Below are 8986 nucleotides of genomic sequence, written 5' to 3'. Positions count from 1 at the left end.
CAATGTATGTTAGTATCATCCTTTTTATTATAGTTACTATCAATGCCACACTTATCTTGTTCTTTAGGAAGGCCTTCTCTGATTCCCCTCTCTATATCAGATCCTTCCAGTACATGATTTTGTAACATTCTAAACTCTTCCTTCACTAGATTTAACTCAACTATGATTAATTGAATATTTATACATTCCCTACAACTCCAAGCACCAGGAGGGTGATATCACATTGCCTTGTTTGTTATAGGGAACTGATCAGCACAGCAATGGTGAATGTAGCCCAGTGATTGATCTGGAAAACTGATCAATGTGAGGTGGCACACAGGAGCCAGGTGTGCAGATGGGCTTTCCCCTGGGGAATCAGGCCTGCATTGTACCTGGCTACTATGAGACTTGCTTTTGCTAAAACTCCCTCACCCTGAGCTAAGACTGCAGATGTTTAACATGTTATCTCTGAAGCAACTCCCTAAAGTCTGTGCTAAGATGTCCCAAGGACGAAATGTAAGCAAATCACTCATTTTTATCTTTCCCTTTGTAACTTTTTCTCCTTTTTTATCTATAAGAAGTAATTACTTAACTAAATCTAGAAATAATGAGAACCTTCTTTGATGAAATGTGACTGGAAACCAATAAAAGGCTGTCCAGTAAAGGGTCGATGCGCTCTCCTGGTTGGGAGAGTAGCCGAGGCACCCATAGGTGCTCTCCCCTTGAGAGAGTGGCTATGCCGTCCCTTTTCCTCCACAGAACTCAGTAGTCCTTGTGAAGTTGTGTACCTCATCCGCAACACGCAGACTCCAGAGGGCCAGAGTCTACATCAGTTCATCACTGTATGGTCAAGGCCAGTTCATTTCTAGCACTTGGTAGGTCCATAATATACAATGCTGAATGAACGAGTGAATGAATAAATAAATCACACTCCATAACTTATTTTTTGTCTCAAACATCTCGGAGCACTCCTAGCCTATTGCTACAATGGATTCAACCCTTTCAGCTAGTGCCAGAAGAAGTAATTCACCCCCTTGGGCCCTGAAATAGATTGAATTATATCCCAACATGGCATGATAAAGTCAACCCTAGTACCTATGGGTGTGACTTTACTTGGGAATATGGTCTTTGCAGATGTAATTAAGTATAAGACTAGATCATTAAAATGGGTGCTAATCCAATAAGACTGTCATCTCCATACAAGGAAAAATTGGACACACACAGACACATGCAGGAGACCACCAAGTGAAGACACACACATAGAGGAAGGATGGGGAAAAGGACCAGCTGCAGATAAAGGCAGACATTGGAGTTATGTTCCCAAAAGTCCAGGGATGCCTAGGGCTACTGGACGTTTGAAGAGGAAAAGAAGAATCCTCCCAGAGACTGTGGAGGGAGCATAGTCCCCCAACGCTTTGACTTCTGTCCTTTAGAACTGTGAAAGAATATACTTCTATTGTTTTGGGCCAGCCAGTTTGGAGTGCATTGTTACCACATTCCTGAGGAACTAACACAGATTCTTTCAGACAAAAAAAATTTAATTCAGAGGCAGATACACTGAGAGCCTGGACAAGTAGACAAACAGCAGAATCATTTCTGTCTGCCCTCTGCAGCCTTTCTTGCCTTTTTTTTTCATTATACACAGGACTCCCTGCACCAGAAGCCTAGGCTCTCTGATAAATGAGCCAGATTAGGTGCCCTCCAGGTCCCGCACCTGGATCACCAAGCACCCAGGGCTTTCCAGACAGGAGGACAGTCCTGGTGGTTCCCGGGGTCATGTCCAATCAATAGGTAAAGTAAGATTGACTCTACATAGGCCATTTTCAGTAGGTGATTTTGACTACTGTTTGCTCCTTAGCTAAAAAAGAAACGTGCCCTTGCAATGCATTCAGCACAGCTGATTGTGGAATAACTAATTCAATATTAGAAGCATTCTTTCTTTCTGCCAGTCAGAAAACCATGATTAGTCTGAAAAGGCTTAAAAGGCCAGCTCAAAGAATGTGTTTTTAAAAGCATGCAGCAATAATATACATTTAGTCAATTGGTGGAAAGTATTTGTCCTGTCAGCTTTTGTATGCTCAGTGATTACTGAACTGCCAACATTATTTTTCTCGCCAGTTCACATGACTGCTTAATAACCTCTTATCCATTTGCATTTTTCGGTGACTTTCCAGGGGTGCCACTGGGAAGCTTTAAAATTACACAAAAGTGGAAGGCTGGAGAACTCTATTGAGGCTTCCTCTCTTGTTTTGAATTATTGGAGCCACAGTCTTATTACTACTGATAGTCCTTAATTCAAGTATAATCAGAGTCTTTTGTTCAATATGAATAACACTGTAGTATAGATATTTTGATAGCCTTGGAACAAGAACATTGAGAAATGTAATGTTATTTCTACCCCTCAAAAAAAGAACATTAGAAATACTGTCATGCTGCCTCTCACAATAATTTTAATAAAATTTTATAGTATTTTCATCATTAAAAGAACAAAACCGTGGCTGTGTATAGTTCAAAATTCAGAAAAATCTTTTAAATGAACTTTGAATTAAGAAAATAGAGGAGTTGGCAAAAGTAAGTTTACAATTGTAAGTATTTGAAACATAGTTTATTTTTGTATTATTGTTTACTAATTATTGTATTATTTATTTGTATAACAACTGCAAACCTAATTTACTCACCCCTGTGTATAATGATAGTAACTGAATTAACTTCAGAACTCAAAATCTCTAGAAGGTTTGGCAAAAAAATACATTTTCATCCTAAGAAAACTAATAACATGAATCACTTTTATCGGTATTTTCTTCATAGGTCAAAATATATCGTTATCTCCCTCAAAACATAGGGTTCTAAAATGTAGAAGTAAGCACACTTATTCTCTATGAAAACATAAGACAACCTTAGAAATATAAAATCAGTTCCCCATTTACATAAAATTTGGTCGGTCTTGAAACGCATGATCGAGTCCACAAAAGGACGTGGCTGTTTGGATTAGGTGACTACGTTCGTGAAAGCAGGAGTCGCACCAAAGGAGTCTACCAATTCACACAATTAGCCATTTCAGCAATTATCAGTATGGTGGTTCCAAACCACATATCTTTGACCCATGGGAGGCCATTAATTTATTAAAACATATCTAAAATCTGCATCCTAGCATTGTCTGTAGTTGAAGTAGTTACACAGATAATTTTTCAAATGTAAATAGAACACTATGAGATTAAAATAAGAATGTTCTTCAAAAAAATCACTGAATTCATAATAGTTTTTAGTAGTAGTTTTAAATTTATTTTTTCAGTCCTCAGATTAAAAAAGCAGTTATTGTCATGCAATTGTACTAGAATATCTCAAAACTACCTATAGTCAAAAATAGGGACCAATGATTGGATGCTTATGATCTTTCAGGAATTGTGTTATATACTTATCTTATTCAATTTGCACAGCAATCCTTTGTAGATTTAATAAATTCCAACTTATTGGATACAGCCAGAAAAATTTTCCTCTCAAAGTCATACTTCACAAAATGAAACCAAGAATTCTGAACTAAGACCATCAAAACCCCTGTCTTACACTGTTGAATAAAGTCTTCGGTGTGTTGGAGCTACATATATGGGCTGTGTCAACTATTACATAACCAGCAACTTTGCAAACCAGTTGTTAAAATCTGGTGATTTGAAGTTGGCCATTATGGGCATACTTGCAGCACAGAATTCTACAAGAACCAAATATAAGGGCTTCTTCCCCAAGCTCCAGAGAGTTAGTTTAACTGCACACCACTGAATATAGCAAAAGAATTTGGGTATTATTTCACTTTCATTTTGGTTCAAATCATTCAGAATAATCTGTCCTTTCAAAAGTCTGTTAAAATGGGGATCTGAAAGGGGTTATAGGCACATTTGAAAAGTAAAGAGTTTACTGGTGGTGGGAACTCCAAATGTGTTTTCTGCTTTCCAGTATGCAGAGGGCTTTGAAAGCACATATCTGCCTTTTCACAATGTCCAGCATTCAACCTCCAAAGCCAATAGAGTAAAACAACATTTTATTCCTCCCTGAGGTTTCTAATCTCCAAGTAACCATAAGCCATAAAAACTACCCTCATACACTATATTTTCAAAAATTTTACTACTCTGTATTTATCCCCCAAGTACAAAAGTTTTTTTTTCCCCTCAACCATAAAATATGTGATATGGGTCAAAGTTTAGAGTAGATATTAGAGGTTGTTCATTTTCTCTGCTGCATATTTGGTTACATGGCTGCATTCCGCTCAGTTCTTCATGAGAAACAGAAAAGTTAAAAATAACCTGCTGATGCAGTCAATGTCACTGCAATATCAGCATTTTAAAATCTTCCCAAAAGACCCTCCCTTAGTCAACTCAAGCTTTGCCTTATAGACATGCTTCTTGTCAAAAGGACGATGTTAAGCTATGGCTTCCTGCTACAGTAAATTCCTGAGAACTGTTTTGGTATTAAAATGAGATGCACCATGTGCTCGCTCATCCAGATGAAGGGACATGCTCATCACAGCTCAGTGGGTTGGGTAAGATGCATCCTGTCTGTCAAAGTCCCCAACATCCACTCTCTGTGATGGTTTTCATAATGCACAAGCAACTTTTCATTATTAGTGAAAACCAGCTTTAGCACAAATAAAAACTGCAGAAAACCACCCACTCATCAATGAGCCATATTCTTCAGCAGTTTTGTTGTTAAATAATAACTCGCCTGTAAGTGCAAAAGAAAGACATTATAGAAGTTGAAGTGTTTATTTAATGAGAGTACAGAAGAAATAACTTCTATAAAAACTCCTTTAATAAGAATGAAGAAGTGATCAATATATTCTTAAAACTTGCTTTAATAAATAATACTTTCATTTCCTAACCACCACAAGTTTTTTTAGCCCATAAATTTATGACATTAACAGCTACTGTTTATGACTTAATATAATTTTAGCAAGACCCCCAATGTCAGCCATTATGGATTTAACTAATCCTGGATTATACCTCCTTCCGTAAAAACTAGAAAACTGACCAAAGCATATCATTGTTTTTCATATGCTAAACGATAAGCATCACAGGGCTTGGAGAAAGGAAATAAAGGAGAGGAGTCCCACAACTGACTCAGATGACTCATGTGGTCACTTTAAGAACCAAGGAGTGTAAGGCAGAAATTAAGCCAAGCACGGTAGTTCCATTGAGATTAGGAGACAGGGATCCAAAGTGAGTGAAGTGAAGTCATCCCCAATTTGAGGGGCAAGAGAGAGCCACAAAGAGAAAGAGCCCCAGAAATCAACTTTAGTCCCCTTACATTTCTGGTTGAACACTAAGTTGCACGTGTATGGGGTGAAGTTACATGGAACCAGACGAAGAAGAGCTATTGAGTAGAGAACAATTACCTGAGGCCATAACCAGACTAATCACCAGAACTAGCATAACACTGAAAAATATTCTGACCAGCTACAGTGGAAAGTCTTTCTTAAACACGTGGGACATTCAAAATAGACTCCAGAAAGATGACAGCTGAGGAGTAGGGCTCATTCAGCAAAATCTACTTTCAACTTTTCATAACAGAGCTTGAAAGAGCCTCAGTGGGATCAAGCTGGTCTTGAAATATGCTAAACCTCTGACATAAAATTCAACAATTTAAAGAAAGGAAACAACATCCAGACCTTCACAAGCATAACGTGCACATTATCTGGGATCCAATGAAAACTTTTTAGGCATGCAAAGAAGGAGAAGGACAATCAGAAGAAAGATCAGTCAATAAAAACAGAACTGGAAATTACAAAGGTGATTCCATTATCAGGCAAGGGCCCGGGTAAAAAAGCATAATAGTATATTTATGTTCAAAGGTTTAAACATGAGTATAATGAGAAAACAAGTAGAAATTCTCAATAAATAAATGTAAATCGTACAATGGAACCACATGAAAATTCTGCAGCTAAAAATGTAGTGTGATGAAATAAAAAATTCACTGCATGGGCTTCACAGAAGATTAACTATAACATGAGAAAATACAGTGAATTTCAAGATCAGAAAGTGCAAACAACACAAACAGAAGCTCTAGAAGGGAAAAAAAGCTTCAAAAATGAACCGAGTTTCAGTGATCTCTGTAACAACATTAAACAGTCTGATAAACACGTCGTTGGAGTCCCAGAAAAGTATAAGAGACAGGGTGGGGCACAAAAAATTTGAAGCAACAATAGACAAGAACTTTCAAAATTTGATTTGAAATACAAACATAGTTCCAAGAAGCTCACGAGCCAAGAGCAGAATAAACATAAGCAGAATCACATCAAGACACATCATAATCAAGTTGCTGACGAGGCATAGTAAAAAAATCTTTAAATCCTTAAAGCCACCGAGGGGAAAAAGAGACCCTACATAATATAGAGGAAAATGATTAAATAACCTTAGACTGTCATCAGAAACAAGCCAGAAAACAAAAATGGTAACATTAAATTGCTGGAAGAAATGTCAGCTTAGGATTCTGCATCTGAAAAAAAATTCATTAAAATTGAAAATGAAATATTGTCATACAAATAAAAGCTGACATAACTTGTTACCAGTAACCTTCCCTACAAGAAATGCTAAGGGAAGTTCTTTGGACTGGAAGGAAAGCTGCCAAGTATAAATTTGTGTCTTTATGTAGAAAAGAACATTTCAAGTAGTAAACATGTGGGTAAGTATAATTTATTTTCCCTGGTTTTAAAATTTCTTTAAAAGATAGTTGACTCTTTAAAGTGCAATTCATAGTGAAATATTGTGGAGTATATAAAAATGTGGAAGTAAAATATGATAACAAAAGAACAAAGCATAGGAGAGAATAAGTGAAAGTATAATGCTGTAAGTTTCCTAAATTATATATGAAGGTATATAATAATATTCCTGTAGGTAGATTATAACAAACTACAGATGTTTAATATAAATCCTCAGTTACCATTTAAAAATTTATAGATAGTTGTAGCTAAGGTCCAATGGAGAATATAAAATAAAGTATTAGAAAATAATAAATCCAAAGCGAAGTTTTTATGAAATAAGAGAAAAACAAGAAGATGGTAGACAAATGCAAATATATCAGTAATTTCATAGAAATGGACTAACTACACAAATTAAAATGTAGAAATTGATAGCTGAATTAGAATCAACAGCAAGATCCAACTTACTTGAAATATAAAAACACAGGTAGAATAAAAGTAAATGATTGAAAAAGACAGTTGGCATCCCTTGTTTTATTGGATTACTCTTTGATCCACTTCACAAACACTATGTTTTTCTCCAGTGGAAGGTTTCTGGCAACCCTGGGTGGGGCCAGTCTGTCGGCACCATTTTCCCAGCAGCACTTGCTCATTCTGTGACTTTGTGTCACATCTTGGTAATTTTCTCAACATTTCACATTTTTTCATTATTATTATAGCATTTGTTATGATGATCTGTGCTCAGTGATTTTTAATGTTATTACTGTAATTGTTTCGAGGCACCACAAGCCATCCCTATATAAGACAGTGAACTTAATAAATAAATGTGTGTGATTGGACTGCTCCATGAACTGGCCATTCCACAATCTCTCTCCTTCTCCTCAGGCACCCCTACTCCCTGGGACACAACGATATTGAAATCATGTCAGTTAATAACCTTACCATGGCCTCTAAATGTTCAAATAAAAGAAACAATTTCATAGTTTTTACTTAAGTAAAAAACTAGGAATGGTTAAGCTTAGTAAGGAAGTCATGTTGGAATATAGGCCTCTTGCACCAAACATTAGTCAAGTTGTGAATGCAAAGAAAAAGTGGCTGAAAGCAATTAAAACTGCTACTCAATGAACACATGAATAAGAAAGCAAAATAGCCTTATTGATAATATTGAGAAATAGTTGTCTGAATAGAAGATCAAACCAGCCACAATAATACCTTAAGCCAAAGTCTAATCCAGAAAAGGGCCTAACACTCTTCAGTTCTATAAAGGTTGAAAGAGGTGAGGAAGCTGAAGAAGAAAAATTTGAGGTTAGCACAGGTAGGTTCACTAGCCTTAAGAAGTCATCTCCATGGCATAAAAGTACAAAAATATGAAACAGCAAGTGCTGATGTAGAAGTTGTGACAAGTTATCCATTAGTTCTAGCTAAGGTAACAAACATGGCTACTAGAGAAACAATATTTAGTGTAAATGAAACAGCCTTATATTAGAAGAAGATGCCATCTAGAACTCTCATGGCTACAGAGGAAAAGTCAAAGCCAGGCTTCAAAACTTCGAAGGACAAGCTGACTTGATTGTTAGAGACCAAGGCAGCTGGTAAGTTTAAGTTGAAGGCAATGTTCATTGACCATTTCAAAAATTTTAGGGCCCTTAAAAATTATGCTAATTCTACTTTTCTCATGTTCTATAAACAGAACAACAAAACCTGAATGACAGCACAACTGTTTACAACTGTTGAGACCTACTGCTCAGAGAAAAGATTTCTTTCCAAATGTTGCTGTTCATTGAGAGTGTACTTGGTCATTCAGGAGCTCTGATGAAGATTGATGTTATTTTTATGTCTGCTAATACAACATCCATTTTGTAGCCCATGGATCAAAGAGAATTTTAACTTTCAATTCTTAATATTTAAGAAATATATTTCATTGAATGATTTGTTTTTTGGGTGTTGAGTCTTACAAGGTCTTTATAAATTGTTAGTTATATCATTGGCAAATATGTTCTCCCATTCAGGGGGTTGTTTTTCTATCTTGTTGGTGGTTTCCTTTGCTGTGCAGAAATATTTTAGTCTGATGTAGTCCCATTTGTTTACTGCTTCTTTTGTTTTCCTTACCTGAGGAGATACATAAAAAATATTACTAAGAGAAATGCCCAAGATTTTATTGCCTCTGTTTACTTCTAGATGTTTTAAGGTTACTGTTCGTAGAAATGCACGTTGGTACAGCGAATATGGGAAACGCTATGGAGGTCTCTCAAAAAGCTAAATATGAAACTGCCTTATGACTCAGCAATTCCACTTTTGGGTATATATCCAAAGAAACCCAAA

The sequence above is a fragment of the Artibeus jamaicensis genome, unplaced genomic scaffold (assembly GCF_021234435.1).
Source record: "Artibeus jamaicensis isolate MK-2021 breed Jamaican fruit bat unplaced genomic scaffold, CSHL_Jam_final scaffold_474, whole genome shotgun sequence".
Classification (NCBI taxonomy): Eukaryota; Metazoa; Chordata; class Mammalia; order Chiroptera; family Phyllostomidae; genus Artibeus; species Artibeus jamaicensis.
Note: the sequence above shows the minus strand (reverse complement) of the source record.